The following is a 26747-nucleotide window of genomic DNA, read 5'->3' on the forward strand; positions in this document are numbered from 1 at the left end:
TCGATTTTATTATACATTGCATAATAAAATTTAACATTCTATGCATTGCATCTTTGTTGGTGTATTCCTAGCCCTCATCCCTGTAGTGGTGTGTGGCATTAGTGTATTCCTTACCCTCATCCCTGTAGTGGTGTGTGGCATTAGTGTATTCCTAGCCCTCATCCTTGTAGTGGTGTGTGGCATTAGTGCATGGGGATGGGGATGTAGCATCTTTGTTTGGTACTCCTGGGACTCATTGATGGTGGATGTAGCCTCACTTCACTTCAGCTTGGCTGCTGTATGTTGTAGCCCAACACTTGATGTAGATGATGACAGACATTTTGGGACTATGCTGTGCCAAGAGTTTTAATGTTCTTGTTAACCATTGCAATCATAAGGACATTTTGAAAAACATGTCTTGCTGAAATGTCAGAATTTGCTCTTTTCTACTATCCCACACGACCTCTGCGTGTAACGAAATACATGAGAAATTAATCCAGACAAGGAAAGGTTTTGCCGGCGCCGGCGATAGAACCCTTGACCAGGGAGACGGGAGAGCCACTCATTAACCAGTCGGCCAAAGAGGTACCCCCTGGCAGAGGGAGTTATGGGAGGCTCGCCCATCAGGCTAGTCGCCGCACTACACGCCCCATCATTCCTATGTAGATTGATTTCTGTGTGTTGAGATTTCCCATTTTCTATGAATTTCGGAGAGCATGGGCCATCACTCTACCTGTTACCCACTCGGGTTGACACAAAAGAATCACAGGAGAGGATGCCCACCGCCTTGCCACCAGTGAAATGCCAGAATTTGCTTTTTTCTACTATCCCACGCCACCTCTGCGTGTAACGAAACACACGAGAAATTGATCCAGACAAGGAAAGGTTTTGCCGGCGCCGGGGATCGAACCCGCGACCAGCGAGACGGGAGAGCCACTACTTAACCAGTCGGCCAAAGAGGTACTCCCCTGGCAGAGAGTGTTATGGGAGGCTCGCCTATCAGGCTAGTCGCCGCACTAAACTGCAGGCCACATGTGGCACACATACACCTGTTTGTTTGTTTTGTGCACTTTGGGTAACGTCAGTGGTACATCTTTTCTCTGGGAAGTGGACGTCCCTGCCTACAGTCTTGTGTTTCCTGCTTTCAAGGCTCTCTCAAGGAATACCTTGTGGTGATTGGTGGAGTGTTTCTTACTCTATCAAGTTACTGGATTTACCTTATCCTTATTTCAGGTGAAGAGTCTGTGAATCGGATATGTTATGTGTGTGTGTGTGTGTGTGTGTGTGTGTGTGTGTGTGTGTTTGATACGTCTCCACCAATATTTATTTCGTTGGCATCCAGGCGCGGATCCATGAAAAAAGTTTGGGGGAGGCTCGATGCCAGGATTTTTGTGGGTGGAAGGGGCATAAGGCTGCGTTTACACGAAGCGAATCAAATTGATTCCATTCATGAAGAATCAACACGATTCATGATTCGTCTTGATTCGCCACACTAATTTCAATGTAACCATTTACATCAAGCGAATCGAGTCAATTCAAATCATGCATGACGACTCATGACGATTCAGAGTCACTTGATTGGTTTGGACCCATTTTTTCATCAGTCAAGGTGAGTCACCCGAGGAGTAAGCACCATGCTAGCGGACGTCCTGATCAATTTAGTACGAGAACGACGTGCCATATATGATCCCAGTGCTCCTATGCACAGAAATCGGGATGCCATATAGCTGCTTTATGGAAGGATATTGCTACTGAAATGAAATGCAAAGTTGAGTTAACAGTTTTTATTCACTTACCACAGTATAACTTTTGTAGGCGGTGGCTGAGTGGTTAGCGTGCGGGCTTCGCATTCACCGGCGCCATGGACAACGTCGGTTCGAATCCCAGCGCTACCACCTGGGATTTTTCAGTCACCGCCGAGTGGCCTAAGACTACTCACATGCTGTCCTGAAGACCACCCATCAACCCGGACTCTAGAAGAAACCGTCCAGTGATTCAAGAATGAGTTCCGGGGGGCAGCATGAGCCAAGCATAACTGGCGCCACTATAAAAATTGCCTGCGCCATGACGGGCTTGGGCCGACGACCTATAGTCTGTTCAGAGCATGAATTCGGTTCAAGGTGTGGCAGATTCCAGAATTCCCATGAGTGCGGCGCTACCAGTTCGACCGCCAATTATCAGATTAGCACCGTCTCCCTACCTACCCACCCACAACCCACCTGTTTCTCTCTCTCCCTCTCTCTCCCTCTCTACCCGGGGGAGGGACACAAGGGGACACGCCGACCACCACCACCACCACCAACAACAACAACAACAACAACACCAAAACGTGGCAACATGGGAAAAAATCGCTGCCACATGTCATAGAATTTATACAAATCGTTGTTATAATCCTAAACATCGACACTCATTGTACTATGTAACTTCCTTTACTATATACAGAATATATAAATTATCACTTTCAAATAGCACATGGATGGGAAATAACAGAGAGACGCATGTGCGAAGGTTGATTTGGCAGAGGTAAACGACGATACCAGCTCCACCCTGAACCGCCTTCATGCTCTGAACAGACTATAGGCCCCTGAAGAAAGCCTACTGGCGTAGCGCCAGTAGGCCGAGATGTTAAAAAAAAAAGATACTGAACCCCGGAAGGAATTGCCGCACCCTACGATTTATATTCATTTAATTTATCATTTCATTTCTAGGGGACCCGCAGAGGGCCACTCGGGTGGCACAATATGCGGGTGATTGTGAGGGGGATTCAAGGGGCCAGCAGAGGACAGGATTACGATAAGGGTTAGGATGAGGAAAGGTATTGGGATATGGTAAAGGGCCAGGATTAGGGAGATAATGATTGATGATCCTATTCCTAAATGTGTCAAGAGTGGGAGTATTAACTACATGAGATGGGAGATGATTCCACTCTTGGATGCTGCTAGGAAAGAATGAATATTTGAATATACTAGTGTTAGTCTGGTAAGTGTGGTATTTAAGGTTGTGGCTGCCTCTAGTGGATCGTGTAGTTGTCGGGTGTAAATAAGTGTCTTTGTTTACGTCTACTAAATTGTTTGTTATTTTATATAGTATTTGTTGTATGTGTATTTGTCTCGTGTTGGTAATGGGTCTAGTTTTATGTCTTGTTTAAGCAAAGTAACTGATGTGGTGTGTCTGTAATCACGTCTGGCCCATCTTGCAGCTTTGTTTTGTATGGCCTCTAATTGATTTATGTTATTGTTATTGTGTGGGTCCCAGACGGTGTCACAATATTCTATGTGTGCCCGAACGAGTGTTTTATATGCAAGAATTTTGATGTTTGTTTTACACCTGCTAAAGTTCCTACGCAGGAACCCCAGGGCTCTGTGAGCTTTGGCCCTGATGCTGCTCACGTGTGTGCTCCATTGCATGTCTGCTGAGATGTGTACGCCCAAGTATCTGTGTGAAAAGACAGTGTTCAGGTTTGTGTCATGGAGTTTATAAATGAAGGGAATAGGTGAAACGGATGTGATGGCATTTATCTGGTCTAAACGTCATCTGCCACTTGGCTTCCCGGTCTTCAAGTGCAGCTAAATCGTTTTGTAGTCGAAGACAGTCATCCCTATCTAAATGGGTTGATAAACTAAGGTGTCATCTGCAAAAAGTCTAGTAGTAGAGGTAAGTGATAGTGGGAGATCATTAATGTAAAAAAGGAAAAGAAGGGGGCCCAAGACGGTGCCTTGAGGTACCCCAGAAGTTACAGGAATAAATGAGGATTGACTACCATCAAGAGCAACTCTGCTTGTGGGTAGTCAAAAACGTGGTAATCCAGTTAGAAAGTTGTCCTCGTATGCCATAGTATTCTAATTTAGCTAACAGTCTTTGGTGGGGAACTTTGTCGAAGGCTTTGGCAAAGTCAAGTATTATGCCGTCAACTTGTCTAATTTTGGGGTTGTTAAGGGACTGCAAAATGTCGTGTGTGGTCACAAGTCATTGAGTCTCGTACGAACGTTTGGGCCGAAAGCCGTGCTGACTGTCAGTCAGTATGTTTTGCCTATCAAAGTGGTCCATTATGTGTCTATGAATTATATTGTTACACCAGTGGGTGTGCTTGCGTGTTTGTTTGTGTTGTATGTGTGTGATTGCATGTGTAATGTGATGAAATCGTGGGTAGCATGATGCAATGTTAACTTAGAATGGTGCAACAGTTCGGGGCTGAGCGATGCAAGGGTTATGGAGACGAGAGACAGGTGAGCCCGGAGAGCGGGCACTGGCCGCCGGGTAGGGATGGCAAAGTACCGTTAATTTGAGTACCGGTAGTACCGGTACCGAAAACGTAGGTACCGTTAGTATCGGTACCGGTACCGGTACCCGAAGGAGTATTTTTATCTTAATGACTTCTGATGAAATTTCCAAATAAATTTCCTGTAAAGAAAACTCTCTCTCTCTCTCTCTCTCTCTCTCTCTCTCTCTCTCTCTCTCTCTCTCTCTCTCTCTCTCTGAATGAAGTGAATATTTATTTTTTCGATAAAAAAATAGCATGTATAGTTATTATGGATGTACTCGATCATAGTCTAATAACAATAACAATATTTATTAGCAACCTAAAAAAGAAAAAGAATCGGACATGAAGAATAATCCAGTAACTCCAATAAATAAATAAAATAATAAAATAATGGAAACGGGAGCTGTGATGGAAACGAAAAGCAGGACAAAATGGTGGGAGCTTGGGAGGTCAGCGAGGCCGTGACTCAGCGTCTCCACACAGGGCCCATATCGGGTGATACCGCATGGAGGCGGCCGGGCGAGCGCCGAGCGTCACTAAGATCCAAACGGTACCGGTACTAGCGGCAATGCTCAGTGCCGAGTGATCATGAGGCTTCGCGCCACCAGGTACCGGTACCGGGTGCCGGCTGAATAGATTCTTCTCGGCACCAGGTACCGGTACCGGGTGCCGAGAAGAATCGATTCAGCCGGCACCTGGTACCGGTACCTGGTGCCGAGAAGAATCTATTCAGTCGGCACCCGGTACCGGTACCTGGTGCCGCGAAGCCTCATGATCACTCGGCACTGAGCATTGCCGCTAGTACCGGTACCGTTTGGATCTTAGTGACGCTCGGCGCTCGCCCGCCGCCTTCATGCGGTATCACCGGTATATCCACTCACTGGTGGTGATCTCTCTCTCTCTCTCTCTCTCTCTCTCTCTCTCTCTCTCTCTCTCTCTCTCTCTCTCTCTCTCTGAATGAAGTGAATATATATTTTTTTTCGATAATAAATAGCATGTATTGTTATTATGGATGTACTCGATCATAGTCTAATAACAATAACAATATTTATTAGCAACCTAAAAAAAAAAACGGACATGAAAAATTATCAAATCCAATAAATAAATCCGAGCAATCTGGTACCGGTACCATACCGTTTAGCTGGTACCGTTAGTACCGGTACTGGTACAGGTACCTGCCCACCCCTACCGCCGGGAGAGTTGCGTGCGAGACGCGGAGACAGGGAGACGCGTGTCTGGGCGAGTCGGTGTGCTCAAGGGAGTGCCTGCTGCTGAGAGCCGTGTGCGTGACTGTCGTGCTTCTGTGTGCCTGATTAACTTGTTCTGTGCCCTTGAGAACCACTGTCTGTGTGAGGAACCAGTCATTAAAAGAGTAACTAGTGTTGAACTCGCGTTTTCCTTGTGCCCCGGCCTCCAGTGTACTCTCCTCGGGGTTCTGTGGGCCGCTGTCGGTGACTGGCTGCTCGTGGTTGGTGTGTGGTGAGGAGTGGCGTAACAATTGGTGTCAAAGGAGTGGGTATAAGTGAACAGTGAACGGTGAGGCTCGCTGAGTCATCATGGCGTCCCAAGATGGCCGCCGCGAGGGAGAGGAGGTGGGCCATGGGGCTGGCGCGGGTGAAGTGAAACCGGGCCAGATGGACTTGATCGTGTTGGTGGTAGCGAGTGTTCTAAGTGCTAATCGGTTCACGGATAGAGATAGTCATATCCGCCAGGGTTGCTTTATTCGGCAAACATCATACAGGTCATTGACACAGACAAGACACTAAGAAAAGGTGTTTGTGTGGGTATGCGTTTGTGTGAATGTTGTACTGTGTGGATGACATAAGTGTTGGTGTGTGTGTGTGGAACAATGTGTAAAAGGAATGTATAGCAGGACGAGGACGGACAGTAGAAGATAAACAAGTAACAAGAGATAAACAATTAGACGCACAAGAAACAGCGAGACGGGAGCACGAACGAAAACGTTAACACAAAGTAACAATGAAAATTGGAGTCTGTGCTGCAACGCCACATTTTTCTCTCTCACTGGAGGAGAGCACGCGACCGCTTCAACGGTGGCTGCTACAATCGCTGCCATGCTGGCCAGTATGAGGCACGAAATGGCAGTGGACCGTGAGGCACGGGGCCCATACTTATAAAGTAAAGTCTCCGTCCCAGCCGCTCTCAGGCTCGTATTCCGAGCCGCAGGAGCGGCTCCGCGTCCTAAGTCGCGTAGCTTCGAGCCGCAGAATCGGCCGTAGCTAAAGTTGGGTGTGGGATGTAATAGGCGCTATGGTTACTGGCTCAGACTCACTTAATGTGGTCCAGGTTACCTTTGACATCAAGATCAAGAACCAGTTGGAAGGTAAACAAGGCAGAAGTGCGGCGTCTCCCAAGGTCTTTTCATCCTAGGCGGGACATATTGAACAGTTTAAGTGACCCGAGGGGACATTGTGAAGTGCGGCGACGGCCTGATGAACGAGCCTCCCATAACCCACTTAGCCAGGGGGGTACCTCTTTGGCCGACTCGGTAAGGAGTGGCTCTCCCGTCACGCTGGTCGCGGGTTCAATCCCAGGCAGCCGGGGAATACCCTCACTTTGTCTTGATTAATTTCTCGTGTTATTTCGATTCACGCAGAGGCCGTGTTGAGAAATAGGAAGGATTTAGAAAAGAAGCTCGTCGGGGCATTACAGTGGTGGCATAGCGGTGGGCATCCTCTCCTGCAGTTCTGTTGAGTTTCCCCGAAGGGGTAACAGGTAGGATGGCCAATGCTCCGAGGTTGATAGAAAATGGGAATGTTGGAGGTATGTCTCAAAGGGACATTGTGGAGTTATGTCTCAAAGGGACATTGTCAACACACAGAAATTAATCTACAAGGGGGGAAAGCCGTGTAGTGCGGCGACGGCCTGATGAACGAGCCTCCCATAACCCACTTAGCCAGGGGGGTACCTCTTTGGCCGACTCGGTAAGGAGTGGCTCTCCCGTCACGCTGGTCGCGGGTTCAATCCCAGGCAGCCGGGGAATACCCTCACTTTGTCTTGATTAATTTCTCGTGTTATTTCGATACACGCAGAGGCCGTGTTGAGAAATAGGAAGGATTTAGAAAAGAAGCTCGTCGGGGCATTACAATTGGTTATCCTAGTCAGAGGTGGCTGTTGACTCCATACCTGCGCCCTCTGCCTGGCTTACAAACTAACTACAATAGGTAAGTTATGTACAATATACACTGCATGCATGATAAAATGCTAACTTGCTTGATAATTGGCCATACATGAGCAGAGAGCATAGACCAATGTAATGACGAGGTAATTCTCCACTTACTTAATATTTATACTATGGAGTGTCACATATAATGGTGTACATATCACCTTAGATAAAACAGTAACTCTCCCATGCTGAAGTTGCACTTGTTAATTAATCTCAGCAGTCATTATTGTGGTAAAGTTGGTTTTCAGAATAATGCAATAATGTATACATTTTATGCATTACGGTGCACACAAGAGGACCAGATGCACCATGGAGAGGGTCATCGGGCAGTGGAAGCGACGATTCCACATACTTCATGGGGAAATAAGGCTTAAATCCCCTGCATATGTGTGCAGGATCATCGAGGTGTGTGCATTGCTGCACAACATTGCAAGGAAAGGAACATCGGTTTACCTGAGGAAGAGGATCCTGCGGGTGACGAGGCTGGTGAGGGTGCACGGCCTCTACCTGTTGTGCAGATAGCACCTGCTGCTGGACGGAACCAGCGGGATGGTCTGCGATACAGGGATGCATACGTCAATCTTCACTTCAAGTAAGTGCTGTAGCTACTCATAATTCATTACAAAATATATATATATATATCTATATATATATATATATATATATATATATATATATTTATATATATATATATATATATATATATATATATATATATATATATATATATATATATATATATATATATATATATATATATATATATATATATATATATATATATATATATATATATATATATATATATATATATATATATATATATATATATTTATTTTTTTTTTTTTTTTTTTTTTTTTTTTTTTTTTACGTCTGTCTATGGCGCAGGTAGGCTATTACTTGATGGTACTGATGGGCTTGGTGGCTGGCCCAAATTCGTAATGACACAGATCTGTGTTTTTTGTGGCACCATCTTTTTGCCTCATGCACTCCCCCGCAGATCATTATTGATCCTTTCCGGGCAGAGAGTGGTCGTCTGGGAGGCTTGTGGGTACTTTTAAGCTACTCGGCGATGACATAAGATATTCAGGTGGGAGTGCTGGGATCGAACTCACGACTATCCAAATGTCACGCCAGCGCAATGACCTCTTGGCCACCGCCTCACCTAGTAGCCTACCCATGGTTATAATAATGATGAATAGTAAATCAACGTGTCGGCAATAAACAGTCAGTCATTGTAAGGTAAAGTTGGGGGCATACGCAATAGCAGCGGGTGGCCTCGGTGCTCATCTCCGTCGCATTGGCCCTTGAGGCTGTGTTGGGGGGGGAGCCCATTACCCCGGGACACAGGACCAGCGTGACACCCAGGTGGGTGTTGTTCTGGATAAAACACAGCCGTCGCGTTTCCGGTGTTGTGGTTGCTGGACAAGATAAACGCTGGCCAAGGGATGTAGACTGTATTAGGCAGGGAATACAGCAGCCAGACGTCAGTGGGTGTGTGGCCAGCAAGAGGCGAGAGCGGTCTGCCACATGACGAGATTATTACAAATATGGCGGCGAACTTAGCCGATGGTTCTTACAATATTATTGAACATAAAGATATTCTTAATAATTATATGATGTTTAACTAACTTAATTATATAAATAATAATAATAATAATAACATTACTTAATCTAATACTTAGCCTAGAACATGGCTCGGCCACACCTCACTGTGCCCTCACAGTGTGAAAATAAGGGAAAATGTTAAAAGAAAAAAAAAATGGAGAGCCAGCACAAACATAGCATGGCGAGCAACAATTATAAAAAGAAAGGAAGAAAAAGGCCTAAGGAGACAAGGCATCAAACTTTTTTGAGCCTGTCAGCATGCACGACTTCACTTGCTTTTGACAATACATGCAGAATCTTAAACTTATGGCCGTGAAGCTGTTCCGTAATCACAAAGGGGCCAATGAATTTAGGAGCAAGTTTACATTGACGGTCAGGGGAACGCTTCATAACTTGGTCACCCACAGTCAAGGTGACTGGTGTAGCAATGAGGTGTTGCTTCTGAATCATCTCAGCCCGTGAAGCGGCAAGTCTCTTACGTACTGACTGGTGGATAGACTGGAACATATGGAGCAACACTTGATTATAATCATCACTGTAAAGAGGTTTAGGGGAGTCAAACAAAACATCATAGGGCAGACGCTTATCAGTCCCATAGAGAACAAAAAATGGAGATTTCCCCGTAGATGAACAGTGAGAAGTATTAATACTAGCAGCAACATGTGGAAGCCAATCTTCCCATGAATCATGAAAATCACCTGCAAAGTGGCGAAGGACATCAAGAATTTTCTTATTAGTCCTCTCAACAAGACCATTAGAGGCAGGGTGATGAGCTGCAATGAAGGTTTGCTTTATGTTAAATTTGTCACAAATCTGTTTGAGTATCTGATTTGAAAATTCAGTTCCATTATCTGAGAGTAAGATATGTGGGGTGGTATAAGGACAAATTAGATGAGAGACAAGAGCATGGGCCACAGTCTGAGCAGCTTTGTTCGGCAAAGGCACCAACACGACAAAACGGCTGAAATGGTCTACACAGACGAGCACGTACGCCGATCCTTGATGACTGCGTGGGAGCTGTAAGAGATCAATGCCTACAGTATGGAATGGAGCATCAGGCAAGGGATACTCTAATATAGGAGCAGTCTTGGTAGAGCCTTTGAACTGAGCGCAAGAAGTGCACTGGGCTACATATCGCTCTATGTCAATCCGCATCGTCGGCCAATAATACTTACGACGAGCGGCAGTTAAGGTTCTGTCACGTCCAGGATGACCTGCCTGAGGCATGTCATGGACAAGTTTGAGAGCAGTCTCTACCTCAGTCGAAGGAATGACCAGTTGTTTCACAGTGTCCTCACCCAGAGTGACGACACGACACAGAAGGCCATTCTCCAGTAGAAACTGAGAAACAGGAACAGGCAGCGCAGGTAAGGCAGACTCGTCACCCGATTCGAGAGCATAGACGACAGCCTTCCATAAGGAATCCTGGCGCTGAGCCTTGGAGAGCTCTTCAGCAGAAAAATTATGAACCTGAGCAACTGCAGAAACAGGGATATTGCGAGAAAGGGCGTCTGCTGCAACATTTGCTCTGCCTGGCAAGTACTTGATGGTAGGACTAAATTCCTGAATAGTTAAATACCAACGAGCAAGACGGCCTGAAAGGTTTTTACCTTTACCCTGGAAAAGTTGAGCTACTGCAGTGTGGTCTGTGTAAATGGTTATGGGATAACCAAAAATGATTTCCCGAAAATGTTTAAGTGCCCACACAACAGCCAGAGCTTCAAGGTGAGTCACTGAATATTTACTTTCAGCAGGTGAGAGGACACGGCTAGCATACGCAATCACCTGTTAATGTTGACCTTCCAATTGCTGCATCAAGACAGCACCAATGCCAAGAGCCGATGCGTCAGTGCACATGGTGAAGGGCATGCCATAATCTGGGAAGGTGAGAACAGGCGTATTAGTAAGCGCATGTTTCAAAACATCAAAGCTATGTTGCTGTGCATCATGCCACATAAAGGGGACATCCTTCTTCAGGAGACGAGTCAGAGGAGAGGCAATGGATGCAAAATTTTTGACAAAGGCACGGTAATAACCGGCCAACCCTAGAAAAGAACGCACATTTTCTGTGGTCTGAGGTGTAGGGAAATTTGTGACAGCTTTGATCTTCCAATCCATGGTATGGATGCCATTTTTGTCTACAGTATGACCCAGAAATTGAATTCTAGACTTGAGGAAACTGCATTTCTGAATGTTAAGTGTAAGGCCAGCTTGAGACAGCTTCTGAAGGACAACTTCAAGTTTAGCAAGATGACTATCAAGGTTCTTTGATACAAGAATGAGGTCGTCCAGGTACACAAACAAGCCATTCCCAATAATACCTGCAAACAAGGTGTTTACTAAACGCTGGCAGGTCAAGGGAGCATTACGGAGACCCATAGGACATATCAGCCATTCATAGTGACCTGAAGGCGTAGAAAAAGCAGTTATCTCTCTTGACTGGGTTGCAAGTGGAATTTGCCAAAAAACAGACTTTAAGTCAAGGCTCGTAAAGACTGAATTGCCCTTCCCGATGGACTGCAAAAGTTCAGATAGAACAGGCAGTGGGTAAACATCAGGGACAGTGACTTCGTTAACTTTACGAAAGTCAATCACAGGACGAAAAGATCCATCTTTTTCTTTACGAGGAACATGGGCGAATTCCACGGTGAGTTTGATTCTTGAATGATATTGTCTTTGAGCATACCTTGAATCATGTCCTCAACAACAGCTTTTTGGCTATGAGGCAAACGGTACGCTTGCGTGTAGGATGGGCGTGTGTCTGGTTGAAGTACAATACTGTGCGAGACTTTGTCGGTTGCACCCAACGACTCACCTGGCAACGCAAAAACAGACCTATACTTGGCTAAAAGAGGAAGAAGACTGGGCTTAACCTCAGGGAAATCCAAAACCTTTACATAGGGAGCTATCTCACGAATTGTGGCCGCTCTGTCAGTAGACTCAAGATGCGCTGGAACAGACTGAACAGAGGCAATGAGATGCGGAGGATCCTGGGAAAACAACCCGTCACAAATTTCAAAACTGCCAAGATGGACACCATCCTTCAATTGTACAGGAGAACCTGTAGTATTTGTGACCAAGACATCAGTGATGTGGTCGTCACGCACAGTACACAGAGTACTTTCAAAGGCAAGCCGCTTAACTCGAGCAGTGTCAGGAAGAGACAGTACGGAACTGCCAACTGGGGCATCCTTCAATCGTACTGACAATCGTGCAGCACTAGTAGGGCCCACATACTGATCTCCAATAAGAACAGCAGACACCTGGCATGGAGTGGAAACCGAACTTTTCGATTCCACAGTACCCGACGTGGATACTGCCGCAGGAGCACATACAGGTGTCGCTTGCTCAGACGACTGCGAAACAGCGTGCACAGCGTGAACAAAAGTGTCAGGGACTACATCCATTGGATGGACAACTCGACTGAGAAGAGGAGTGGGAGAATCCATTGCCTGAAGGAAAAATCCATTAACAGACAACTCTCTGCGCCTGGGATACAAATCAAGGGAGTTAGAAATTAATGAATTTAAACCTAAAATGCCATCACACTCAAGTGCAAAGTCCTCAGTGACATAAAATGTGTCTGAAAAGAATTTGAATCATCTGAAAGGCAAATTTGCAAATTGATAAGACCATTTACTTTAAGAGGAATGCCTTGAACACTAGTGAGAGTTACATCTGAGGACTGGAGTGACAAGGGAGATTGAGCATTAAGCACTTGAAAAGCAGAAAAACTAAGTAAATTTACCATGGCACCTGTGTCAACTCCCAAAGAAATAGGCATGCCATTTACTGAAAATGAAAATGTTAATAATGATCCCGAGCATGCAGCAATGACTGATGGGACAGAATATGAGTTTAACTCGGAGCATGCGGAGAGGGGCGCTGAGGAAAATTTTGATTCTTTAGTCTCAAGATTGAGAAACACTCATCAGTCGTATGGTTACCATGCTCATGCACAACGCAATACTTCAAGGAACGAGAAGTCTGCGACTGTTGTGCTACTGGAGCAGGCTTAGAAGAAGTGACAGGCTGCTTGGTAGGGCTAGAAGCCGCAGAAACATCCTTAGGAGGAGTAGAAGCAGTTGGAGCAGCTGTCTTGTAACCTTCACGAGCATCACGCTTCTTTTGAAAGCAGAATCGCGAGGTGTGTCCGTCCTTCGAGCAATACGAGCAGGTACGGGAAGACCGTTTGAGCTGTGGCTGCTGCTGTGAAGCAGTAGGAAGGGATACTGGTGCCCTTGCCGAAACCGGAGCAACAGAAGCTGCAGAAGGAGGAGGAACTTTAGGGGACTCAGTCAATTTTTTGCTAAGTTTAGTGGAAAAATCATAAAATGAGTCAACAGGTTTTAGAGTAAGAGAGGACGCCATACGTCTCTCTGCAGGTGTAAGATATTGGACATAAAATAAAACCTCCAAGACTGTTCTCAGTTTATCTAAGGGGACAGCACCATTTACAGCCCATTTATCTTTGAGTGCCGTGATAGCATCATCAGCTATTTCAGAGGCACGGGCCTGACCTCTAAGGTGGCCCACAGAACCTAACTGAGTAGTGAGGGACTCAGCCAAACGAAATGGGAACTGCAATGAATCATCACGCTGACAGGCTCCAAAAATGTTGAGAAAATGGAGCTTGAACTTGTCATAGTCATAGTTCAAAAGATCTGGACGAAAGTGAGAAGCCAGCATGAGATCAGAGGCAAGACTGTTAGGAGTCAACTGAGAGCGTACAAAGGATATTTTGTCAGCATTAGTAGTTACATTAGAGTTGCGCATGGCATCTTCAGCTTGTTGGATAAAAGAGGATGCTGAATACATAGGGTCCTCGCCAGAGAAACGGCGGAGACCTGGATCCTGATGAAGTAATTTAATGCAAGGAGAGACAGAAGTAGTAGTAGACATTGTGTTAGTAGAAGTAGTAGTAGTCATTGTGTTAGTAGAAGAGGTAGGAACAGAAGTATCAGTGACAGGCATGGTGAAAAAATTAGCTGGAAAATAGAGGTTTTTAGATCTTAATAGCATAGAAAACACAGAAGAGTTAATACATAATAAGACATATAATAATAATAGTTAATGGCAGCAAAAAAATATTGATAAGGGTTACAGCAGTGCCATATAATCATAAATCATCAAATAAGGGAAGAAAAAAAAATATATAGATGAACACCACTTTCAAAAAGAAAGATAATGTGGACTCACTGAAAGAAAATAATAATGCTAACAGCACAAGAAGTCACTAGTGAGTCAAGTGTTCACACAATGAAATCAATACTGGTTGTATAATGTTTGTAAAATATAAATGTTTTTTCTTCTTTGCCATAAATTTACTTGAGTTACCCCTGAAATTTTTCTGGCAGCAAGGGGGGAACAAGAGAAAACGGGATTCTTCACCAAAAAGTACACAAATCACTTACGGAAGGAAAATGTACACTGGTGGACAAGAATGTGTGTGTAATTGTGACAAAAGAATAAATATCACTGCTGTATACAATAAACTGTGTTAAATGTGCACAAAAAAATTAATGGGACGGAATACAGAAATGGCGCGAAGCAGCTCAGCTGTAGCCAATCACATACGCAGGAGGCCGTGACGTCACGGAAGAGACGCTGCCTTTTGAGCCAATCACAGCGCACAAAACACGGCAGCCAATGACAGAGGCAGCAAGCAATGACGTCATCACACAAGGCACAGCGCGGCGGCCATCTTAACCGTTCAAAATTATAAACAGGCACATGCACAAAATAATAAACACAGGGAAAGCACTTGAGAACTCAACTGTCGCGTGGAGCAGGAGAAAGCAGGAGCAGGGTAGCAGTGTAGCAGGGTAGAGCGAGGCACGAGGAAACTGCAAGGCGGTAGCGGACACACGTGGAGCAGGGGGAGAAGCAGGGGTCCCACGAAGGCTGGAAAATCTTGCACGCCAAAATATCAACCACAGCCACAGGCAGCACACAAGCAGGAAGGGTCCTAAAGCACAGGATACAATGAGAACCCGATACTATTCTGCTAGACAGCAAAGTGCAAACCAAACACAGGCGGGGCCGGTCCAGGCTGGGCGGCGGCGGCAAGTATGGCGACACGCGGTGTGGGCAGCGGGGCGCTCGGAGTGGCGGCCCCACACAAAGTCTTCTTTTTAAGTCCACTGGGGCAGGAACAAGCTCCTCAAAGGTCCACAGTTTACCGCTGCCACCAGGTGTTGTGGTTGCTGGACAAGATAAACGCTGGCCAAGGGATGTAGACTGTATTAGGCAGGGAATACAGCAGCCAGACGTCAGTGGGTGTGTGGCCAGCAAGAGGCGAGAGCGGTCTGCCACATGACGAGATTATTACAAATATGGCGGCGAACTTAGCCGATGGTTCTTACAATATTATTGAACATAAAGATATTCTTAATAATTATATGATGTTTAACTAACTTAATTATATAAATAATAATAATAATAATAACATTACTTAATCTAATACTTAGCCTAGAACACCCTCCCCTCCCTCGCCCGGCCACAAAACCCTTGCCCCGCCATGCATATATGGCTCTCCACACATTTATTCATCCAACTGTTCTCGTTGAAAGCCACTACAGGCCTCTTGCTGGGCCCGAAATGAAAATTTCAACGCCCCGCCCACTGCACCACTTTTAACTTATTATTCATGGTTTCCGGCACATGTCTATGGCTAAATATGTAACTGGCATACAGTCCCTACAATTTCGGATCACCAGGCACCACCTGGATGCAGTGGTTGTAGCAAAAACTACCCAATTATGGGAAATAAGGCATGCAAATGGCGGCGGTGATCTTGATCTTGATCTTGATTTTGATCTTGATGTCACAGGTGGCTCCGGATTTCTCCCCAGCCAGGCCTTTGTATCGGCAGCTCCTGCGAAAAGAAAACAAAAACATGCGGAAAGTCTATGTTCTTCTCGGGGCAAGATATCATTCCCTACATCTTGCACGCCACATGCCCTCCAAGAACTCTTTCACTGCCTCAATCACTCGTCCACTCGTCTCTCCACTGAGCCCCAGCAGCAGCACCATCCACTCCCTTCTAGTCCTCCCATTCACTCCACGTCCCATCTCACTCAGAAACACATGCATCATCTTCGTTCTCTCCCTGTCATACTTCTTACATTCCAGCACTACATGCTGCACAGTCTCGTCCACACCCCTGTCACACATCTGGCACACTTTGCTGCGGGACTCAGACCATCTATAGTTCCTTGCATTCACATCCAGACACTGCGCTCTAGCACGGAAAAGGAGATCACCTCCCAGGCTTCCCTCATACCACACCTCACACTTTGGGGCCTCTTTCTCCCTGTACCAGTCGAGGATTTCCTTTCTTTCCATCTCATTCTTCCACTTGCTCAATCCCTCATCTTTAACTTCCATATCTATCACATTCTTCCACTTTCTTACATCCCACTCAAACCCCTCTCCATTTCTGTTTATTATTCTCCATTCAAACACATTCTGCCTATCTTTAAAGGGTCGTTACACCCACCTACTCAGCATAACATTCCTGTCTATCATTCGCCCACATTTATTCGCCCATTTGCCATCTCTTATATTCCACAAGTATACTTTTCTTGCATCCTCCATTCGCTCCAATCTCACTTTATTTCTCAAGGTTGTCTTTCCCTAAAAGTGCTCCATCCCATGTCACCCCTAAGAGCCTCTAATGCTGGAAACCTTGGTGCATTCAGTGCCATTCTTGCTACCCTATTCTGCCCCACTTCCAATTTTTCTATCTCATTGTCGTTCCATGTCATCACATCCATTCCATACATAATGCTCGCGACAGCCACACTCTTCCAAACCTCACGGATGACATCATACTTGCTCGCTCTCATACTCGCTGCACTCCCTAAACGACCTACCCACTGGTTTGTCATACTTATCTTTACATTCTTGGCTCTGTCGCATTCATTTACCTCCATCCACACCCCTAGGTACTTGTATTCTTCCGTCTGTTCCAACTCATCTCCTTCCAGTCTCCAAGCTATTTCTCTTTTATCCTCTGACCTATTGACTATCATAATCTTGCTCTTCTCACTACTAAATCTAACACCAAAATCACTTCCATAGCCCCCTACCACATCTAACATTCTTTGTAAGTCTCCCGCAGTCACTCAAAATCACAACATCATCCGCATACAGCAACACACACAACTTGTCCTCTCCAACTTTCACTCCCGCATTCATTCTTCTCATCCTAACTGCCAGCTCCTCTGAATACAGGCTAAATAATGTTGGTGACAGAATGCAACCCTGCCCCACTCCTCTCTCGCTATTCACCCAGTCTGTCTCTAGGTTCCCTAACCTGTATTTAGCTCTTGTGCCTGCATACATACTCCTAATTATGTTCACAAACTTATCACTCAATGCAATCTGGTCCAGCACTCTACACAACATACTCCTATTAACCCTGTCGTAAGCTTTATCTATGTCTAGAAAACCGAAGTACAACTTTTCTCCTGCTCTCTTTTTCCTTTCAATCAGTTCATTCACCACAAACATATTATCTTCAGCTCTCCTGTCAACCCGGAAACCATTCTGTTCCTCACCTAGTACCCTATTCCTCTCAATCCATTTACACAGCCTTTCATTTAGCACTGCACAAAAAACTTTCCCTACTGTGTTTACAAGCTCCTGTCTACTCTTGTGTCCACCCTTATGTATCAAAGTCACCTTACATTCATTCCACTTGCTCGGCACTCTCTCTTCCTCCCACACCTGGTTAAACAAGTCAGTCATTCTGTCAATAACACTCTCACCACCATTCTTATAAAACTCGTACGGGATATCATCTGGTCCTGCTGCTTTTCCATCATTCTGTCTCTTAATACACCTCTCAACGTCCTCCCTACAGATCCTTTCATTGAGCTCAGTTGCATCTTTCCTCTTCATGGTCACACCCGCTTCTCTCACATTCATTTCTTCACACACTCCTCCTATTTTCTCCCCAAACTCCTAGACTGCCTCCCTCATTTTCTCTTCATCTGTAATTATTACACCGTCCACCTTCAGTCTTTCTACATTATCACTGTCACTCATCCTCTCACCTCTTAGGAATCTATACCATTCACGGCCATCCTCAAGCCCCTTATCTCTCAGGCTCTGAATCACACCTTTTTCGCAGTCAACCTTCGCACTCATAATCGTTCGTTTCGTCAGTCGCTGCTGCCTAACATATCCTTCCCATGCATTCTGACACGCACCCTCAGCTTCCTCGCTATCATGCCTCTTTCTCTTCAGCCGCCGACACAGTCTATTCAACCTCTTCCGCTCCTTCCTTGCTTCCCTAACACTTGCATTCCACCACGGTTTGCTCACACGCTTTCTACCATTCATTTTGACTTACCCAATGTTGCGGACTGTAGCTTTTCTTACATTATCTACAAACCTCTCATTCAGTGCATCCACATCCTGCACACCATCAAACCCCCAGTTTCTTTCACTCAGATCTACCTGGAAATTCTCCCATCCTACATCTCTTAGCCTCCACTTCTTTTTTCTGACCTCTTTTGTCATTTCATTCTTACCCTTCAACGTGCACTCTACTGTCAACATATTATGGTCAGACAATATCGATCATTCCCTCCTCATCTATCCACATGTGAGACACACATTCACGCATTCTTCCATTCACCAACATATAGTCAATCGCCGACTCCTGGTCTCTCGCATTCCAGGTCACCCGTCCCTCTGCCATAGTTTCATTCAGGTTCTCCAGATCCATATCACTTGCAAACTCAGCTAACATTTCCCCATTCCTGTTCATGCGTTCACCTAGCATACCCGTGTGTGCGTTCATGTCACCTAAAACAATCACTCTCTCTCCTGCCAACTCCCTCACAATTTTCCTAATGGTGTTGTACTTCACCCTGCTCTCTCTAACTGCCCTTTCACCCTCCACAATCATGTACACAACAACCATTACTACTCTCTCTGGTCTCCCCTTCCTATCCTTGCATTCCACTCTCACAGCCAAAACATCCTCACTGCCAGCACTGTTTCCTACATCCAACTCTTCCATCTTCAAGTGCTTTCGGTGGAGGAAGGCTACTGCTCCTCCCATCATCGTCTTTTTCTCGCGGCCCTTTCCTAACATCACATACTCACTCTCCTCAGACTGTACCCTACCTCTAAGGTGTGTTTCAGTCAGACCTACCACATCATACTTCCATTCATCCAGCTAATTACTTGTATAGCCCGTCCCAGGTAACTCTGGCTCCATGGGCAAGTGTCACGCTACCCAAAAGCTGACCCTACCCACCGGGGTATATTTGTAATCCTGTGTGCTTAGGTATTATATGAGGAAGGTTTGTTATGTTCAGTCTTCATTAGACATGCCTTCACAGATTGATCATGTCCTTTTTCAGTTGCATTAATTAACCTGCATATTTATTAATGTGATACTTATCAATTCACAGAAACAGTGATTGAGCAACCCCTAGACGAGGAGAGGAACACAAGGGGAAGAGGAGGAGAGGAACACAAGGGGAAGAGGAGGACAGGAACACAAGAGGAAGAGGAGGAGAGGAACACAAGGTGAAGAGGAGGAGAGGAACACAAGGGGAAGAGGAGGAGAGGAACACAAGGGGAAGAGGAGGACAGGAACACAAGGGGAAAAGGAGGAGAGGAACACAAGGGGTGTGTATGAGGCCAGAGCTGGATCACTCAGGGTATTTTCGATTTTTCCAAACCTAAGAATATTGTACTTTTATATAGTATTCAAATAAATTATGGATTAATGAATGTTTATGGATGGATTTATGTTTTGATGGAAAACCCAAACCTATCTTATATACCAACTACTTAGCCACAGTGAGGGAATCTCAAGGCTCAGAACACCTGCCCATACTACCGCACTATTGCTAGGCTGCCCTTCCTATTCACACAGAGCCTATACTATGCTAGGGCCTGAGTGACAGAGATGCACCCTCTTCATTCTGTTCCTCTTGTCATCAAGTAAGATCACATCATTTCATGGTAGTTATAATTAAGACTAACTGTCTGGTCTGTTGTATGTATCTATTGAACAGTATTTATTTTCTTTAATTTTTCATTGTAAAATGTCATGTTAATATAGTTATTTTCTTATGAATTTTGCAATAAATATATGTTTAATAAGGAGGGGTGATAATTTTAACGTGGTCTCTCTCTCTCTCTCTCTCTCTCTCTCTCTCTCTCTCTCTCTCTCTCTCTCTCTCTCTCTCTCTCTCTCTAATAATAATAATAATAATAATAATAATAATAATGATACACTTCCTTTTAAATACAAAAAAGAAAACTACAGAGAAGGAAGAAAACAAAAAAACAGAAAAATAAAGAAAAAAAGGAAAGAAACTTATATGGAAAGGAAGAAAGTCGCAGAGTAATGAAAGAAAAAGACAGAGGAAAGTAAAAAAAGGGAAATCAAGACAAAGAAATACAAGAAAGAGTAAAAGAGAGACAGAGAAAAGAAACATATAAAGAAAAAGGAAGAAGGAAAGAAAGAAAAGAAGTATACATAAGAAAGAAAAAAAAGAAAAGAAAAGGAATGTAAAAATATAATTAAAGTAAAACGTCGAGAAAAAAAAACTATTGGCTAGCGAGCGAGCGAGGGAAGGGAAGGATGACTAAGGAACCCGATAAACCGAAGCTGCATGTGGTTATTGCATGGAAGCGAAAGGCAAATATTCTTATGGTCGTCAAGCATCATCATCCCTGCCTGTAAGGTTCGTATTCCCAGAAGCTTTCGGCTCTAACAATTATCTCCCAAGGCCACAACGGAGATGAGTTGGTTCTCATGAGTGTTTTGCACGTGCACCTTTGAGCATCCGGCGCCTGGCGCCGGATGCTCAAAGGTGGTGGTAACTTAGCCCCAGCGACGGTTGAAAGTCACTGGTCACGTCCTAAGTTTGCTCCGCGCTAGGAAATGTAGTGCCGGGACGTAGTATTAAGTATGGGTAAGTAATGTTAAGTTAATGTAAGTAGCATTTAAGTTAATGTAAGAATTATTAGTAACATTGAATTATTATTGCGTGATGCTCACACCCCCGAGACAGACGGACAGACAGACAGACATACATGCTGACGCCTGCAGGAAGTAGGTGATCGGTTCCATACGAGATAATGGGCATAATTTTAATACAAGATAGTAGCTTCTAGTTAGAATTTTTCACCTTGCTATTCAGGGGAACCATTATACCAATATCATGCGACGAGTAAAGTACCGTAGACGGTTGTTGTAAGGTTGAACAAATCAGGGTTCGAATTAAATCTGGGGAGGGATGTGAACCGCGGGCAGCGGCTGCGTAGGTAGCCCCACCCAGCAAACACTAAGACACGCGTTGGCTCTTCCCCCCCGGACAGGTGCGTCTCCCTGAGGTGAAGTAATTCCTGTTCATATTATAGATATATTTTCTCATTATTGTATTTGTGCGGTGCAAACACTAACAGACACGCCTTGGCTCTTCCCCCCCGGACAGGGAAGTGAGTGGAAATAAAGGGTCTGTCACGTGCGTCTCTCGGGTGTGTTCGGTATGATACACGTATTGACTACGTAGGGTGTTTAGTCCACGGAGTAGTAGGGCTGTGCAGTATTTCTCTTTAACGAGGATGTAACCACCTGGTTCGTCCCCTTTGTCTGCTGGTTAGGCTGTATTATACTAAGGATATAGGAGATTGTAAGAAGATTGTTTATGCCCATGTGAGCACCAGTGAACTATTTTTCGTGCCACGTTTGTGAATAATATCACCCTCGCTAGGTGAAGAAGACTGTAAACCCGTGTAACATCCAAACAAGCCTAACGCCCATTATTGTATTCTGGTGAATGAGTTAAGAGGATCAAGGGATTAACTCGGCCATTATTGACTACTGTAATTAAGTCTTCAACGCTACCAAAAGGATATTTTTCTTGCCTGATGTAATCTGAATGAGAATTAGTTCAACGCTATCACAAGTGAAGGAAGAATAAAGGTCTTAAATCAATGATTGTGAATATCTTCTGACCAACTATTTAGGAGAAATAGGGAAAAACAGATCTTCGAGGATTAGGAGCCTTGCCCAGGAAAACCCTATATACCTCATTACAGAAAGTCCTCCGCAGCAATGCACAACGCGGTCGCCGCGGGGTGCTAAGGGTTAGCCATATGGTTCACGAGTGAGGTGGTAGAGGGCAGGCAGCTCACCAGCTGATGTGATTGCAATCAATGGAAATCACTGAAACAAAGAAGACAGCCAATCAGGATCGAGGAAGGTGTTTGTAAACAAACGATGGAAACTTGAGCATTTGGTGCGGGGCCGTCTAGCCAGACCACTTGCTACGCTTCCCCACTTCCGTCCATTCTTCCACCGACTGTTGCAGTGGCAACGCCTCTCCCTGGACGTCACCTCGTGGAACCCGACCACTCCTAACACCAGTCATCCGCGCCTCACTTTGCCCTTCCTCAAGAAGACGCAAACAGTAAGTATTTCCCCTAGTTCGTACAGCCTTGCCATAATGTAGAGAACTAATGAATTATTGGTCGGAGTCAGGTGCCACACCCTGCCCTTCCCATCCCCAACACCGTGCCACACCCTGCCCTTCCAAGCCCCAACATCCTACCACACCCTGCCCTTCCAAGCCCCAACACCCTGCCCTTCCCAGCCCCAACACCCTGCCCTTCCCAGCCCCAACACCCTGCCCTTCCCAGCCCCAACACCCTGCCCTTCCAAGCCCCAACACCCTGCCCTTCCCAGCCCCAACACCATGCCACACCCTGCCCCTCCCAGCCTCAACACCCTGCCCTTCCAAGCCCCAACACCCTGCCCTTCCCAGCCCCAACACCCTGCCCTTCCCAGCCCCAACACCCTGCCCTTCCCAGCCCCAACACCCTGCCCTTCCCAGCCCCAACACCATGCCACACCATGCCCTTCCCAGCCTCAACACCCTGCCCTTCCAAGCCCCAACACCCTGCCCTTCCAAGCCCCAACACCCTGCCCTTCCCAGCCCCAACACCCTGCCCTTCCCAGGCCCAACACCCTGCCCTTCCCAGCCCCAACACCCTGCCCTTCCCAGCCCCAACACCCTGCCCTTCCCAGCCCCAACACCCTGCCACACCCTGCCCTTCCAAGCCCCAACACCCTACCACACCCTGCCCTTCCAAGCCCCAACACCCTGCCCTTCCCAGCCCCAACACCCTGCCCTTCCCAGCCCCAACACCCTGCCCTTCCCAGCCTCAACACCCTGCCCTTCCCAGCCCCAACACCCTGCCCTTCCCAGGCCCAACACCCTGCCCTTCCAAGCCCCAACACCCTGCCCTTCCTAAGGAAATATATATTAAAGTGCGCGGAGAAGGATACGAGGGAGATGATGCACTTGATTCTCAAGTACACTGTTGGCCAGTCTACCGTCGTATGATTGCGAAGAAAAATCCGCAGAATTGCAGCTATGTACAGCTGGTGAACAGTCAATGAAGGGTGTTGTACAGAAAAAACTGTTAAGACTGTCACAGTTGGGCAAAGTGTGGAATATGTTATTGTTTTGTGGCAAATGAGCTGTGGGCAAGCCTATCCTTGGGGTGGTGATTACTGAAAAGGCCAAACAATTATGTGAGGATATGGAGATTAACACTGATGTAAAGTTTTTGGATGGCTGACTTATAACTTTGAGGAGTGTCACGGAAAAAGGGAAGTGGATGTGGCAGGGAAGAAATGTTCTGCCAACACGGGTGCTGCACAAGAGTACACTGGCCTATTTTCTCAGTTTGTTCAGGAGAATAAGCCACTCCATGCCGGGCCAGAACATTATGAGGCCCCTTCCTAGTAATGCAGAAAATCTGCTAATCGAGAGGGTTCGTGACCCCCTGCATTACGGTTTAAAGGACTTTTGACAGGAGCTGCCTTGTATAGGCCAACCGGCCTCTTGCAGTCTCCTTACGTTCTTATGTTCTTACTGAACTGTAACAACTACATTGAATAATAATTCCTTGAGATAAAAGCCCATAGCATGGAAAAAGTAAACTTACCTTGTTACAAAACTCCCGCCCTTGGTTAGAAATAAGGCGCTTTGGTGCTCCCAGTCTGGAAACGAAAAGAAACAAAAATCAAATTAGACATTGCATTGCATGGGTATAAATACACCTCTATTAACTTCAAAAAGAAATGTAATCCATAGTTGCTCATGCATTTTAAGTGAAATATTTAATAGAATAATAACAGACTAGGTAAATAAGAGTACATAAATGAAATAATATATAGTGGCTGGAATAGGTAGGAGGACACCTACCGAACGGGCGCAAGCCACTCCCGGTGAGGTATATATGGGAAGTGAGGAGGGTGCTGAAGCCCTTCAAAGACCCTTCCCATGTCCTCACTAACCGTTTCCCTCTTCTCTCATCAACACCAGAGAGTAGTTCAGCATGCTCTCTAAAGACAGATCCTTTTCTATCCACACCACGCTACATTCACACATCACACACACCTATTCTCAAAATTCAAAATAGCGTTCAAAAATAGTGCCCCGGAGTCCCCGCCTGGGGTGGGGGGACCACAAAATCCCCCAGGGAGGACTCCCCTTTTGTCTGCCGACCTGAGAGGTGTCTTGATAACTCCTCGAGCCTTTTTCTTACCAATTTCTGCAACATTCGCGGTCTTCGTTCTAATTTTCATTCTGTAGAACACCATCTCTCCTCCTCTAAACCTCACCTTCTCTTCCTCACCGAAACACAGGTTTCTGAGGCTACTGACAGCAATCTCTACTCTGTTCCCTCCTACTATCTCTATCCTAAATTTCAATCCAAAGCTGGAAGTTGCGTCTACGTCCGCAACGACATCATTTGTTCTCGTGCCCACGACCTTGACTCTTCTGAATTTTCCACCATCTGGCTAAGACTTCATTGTCATTCTATTACTACATACATCTGTGCTGTTTATCTCTCACCTAACTCTTCTAACTATGTAAAATTCTTTGATTATATGAACTCAAAAGTGGAGCACATCTTGACCCACTCTCCCTTCGCTGAAATCTCCATCTTACGAGATTTCAATGTTCACCACCAGCTTTGGCTTTCATCCTCTTTCACTGACCAGCCTGGTGAACAAGCCTACAACTTTGCTCTCCTCAACAATCTAGAGCAGTTGGTTCAGCACCCTGCACGGATCCCCGACCTACTTGGAGACCGGCCCAACATACTATACCTCTTCCTTACCTCTAATCCTTCTGCTTACTCTGTCAAACTGTTCTCTCCGTTGGGCTCCTCCGATCACAACCTTTTTTATGTATCCTGTCCTATCGCTCCTGTTCATTCTCTGGACCCACCGAAGAGGCGATGCTTCTGGCATTTTGCTTCAGCTCGGTGGGACGCCCTGAGGATGTACTTTTCCGATTTCCCGTGGAATGATTATTGCTTCCAGGAGAGAGACCCCTCTGTGTGTGCTCAGCGCATCACAGAGGTGATTGTCTGTGGAATGGAGGCATACATTCCACGTTATTTCTCTACTCCTCATGCTAAAAAAGTCTTGGTTTAATCTTGCTTGTTCTCGTGCTATTAAAGATAGAGAGGCAGCTCACAAAAGGTACCAGAGCCTTCGCACTCCTACTAAACATGATATTTATATTTTTGTCCGGAATCGTGCCAAATTTATTCTCCGACTTACCAAAAACTCCTTCATCAAAAGAAAATGTCAAAACCTTGCTTTATCTAATTCTTCCCGTGACTTCTGGCATCTTGCCAAAAATATCTCCTCCAATTTCACTTCTTCATCTTTCCCTTATCTCCTTAACCCTGACGGCTGCACCGCCGTCTCATCTATCTCTAAGGCTGAACTCTTCACTCAAACATTCTGTGACAACTCCACTCATGCTTGTCATTAAGATTCTTAAAAATTATGTTTTCTATGCCCTCTCTGGTCTCAACTCTCAAAGGGCCTATGGACCTGATGGAGGGCCTCCTATTATCCTTAAAAACTGTGCTTCCGTGCTGTCACCCTGCCTGGTCAAACTCTTTCGCCTCTGCCTGTCAACATCTACCTTTCCTTCCTGCTGGAAGTACGCCTTTGTACAGCCTGTGCCTAAGAAGGGTGACCGTTCCAATCCGTCAAACTACAGCCCTATAGCTTTACTTTCTCGTCTATCTAAAGCTTTTGCATCAATCATTAACCGGAAGATTCAAAAGCACCTTTCCACTTCTAACCTTCTATCTGATCACCAGTATGGGTTACGTAAGGGGCGTTCTACTGGCGATCTTCTTGCTCTCTTAACTGACTCTTGGTCATCTTCTCTTACCCGTTTCGGTGAAACTTTCTCTGTTGCGCTAGACATATCGAAAGCCTCCGATAGAGTCTGGCACCAGTCTTTGTTTTCTAAACTGTCCTCTTTCGGATTCTATCCCTCTCTCTGTTCCTTTATCTCCAGTTTCCTTTTCGGCCGTTCTATCTCTGCGGTAGTATATGGTCACTGTTCTTCCCCTAAACCTATTAAGGCCGATTCACACTACACCAGCACGTTTACGGCGCGTGACCGTACCTGAACGGGGCAGTAACTGACCGGCACCAGCATGTGTATTCACACTACACCAGCACGTAAACGGCTCGGACCTGCACGGGACCGTCATGGACCGGCAACACCGTGCTCACACCATCTCTAACGGTCTCTTTCTCAGCAGTGCGATCCTGTCCTTCAGCCCGGACACACCTCAGCTGTGCTAACCATGTTCGAGAATATTAGTGACAATGACTTGGCAGTG

The sequence above is a fragment of the Eriocheir sinensis genome, unplaced genomic scaffold (genome assembly GCF_024679095.1).
Source record: "Eriocheir sinensis breed Jianghai 21 unplaced genomic scaffold, ASM2467909v1 Scaffold87, whole genome shotgun sequence".
In the NCBI taxonomy this organism is placed as follows: domain Eukaryota; kingdom Metazoa; phylum Arthropoda; class Malacostraca; order Decapoda; family Varunidae; genus Eriocheir; species Eriocheir sinensis.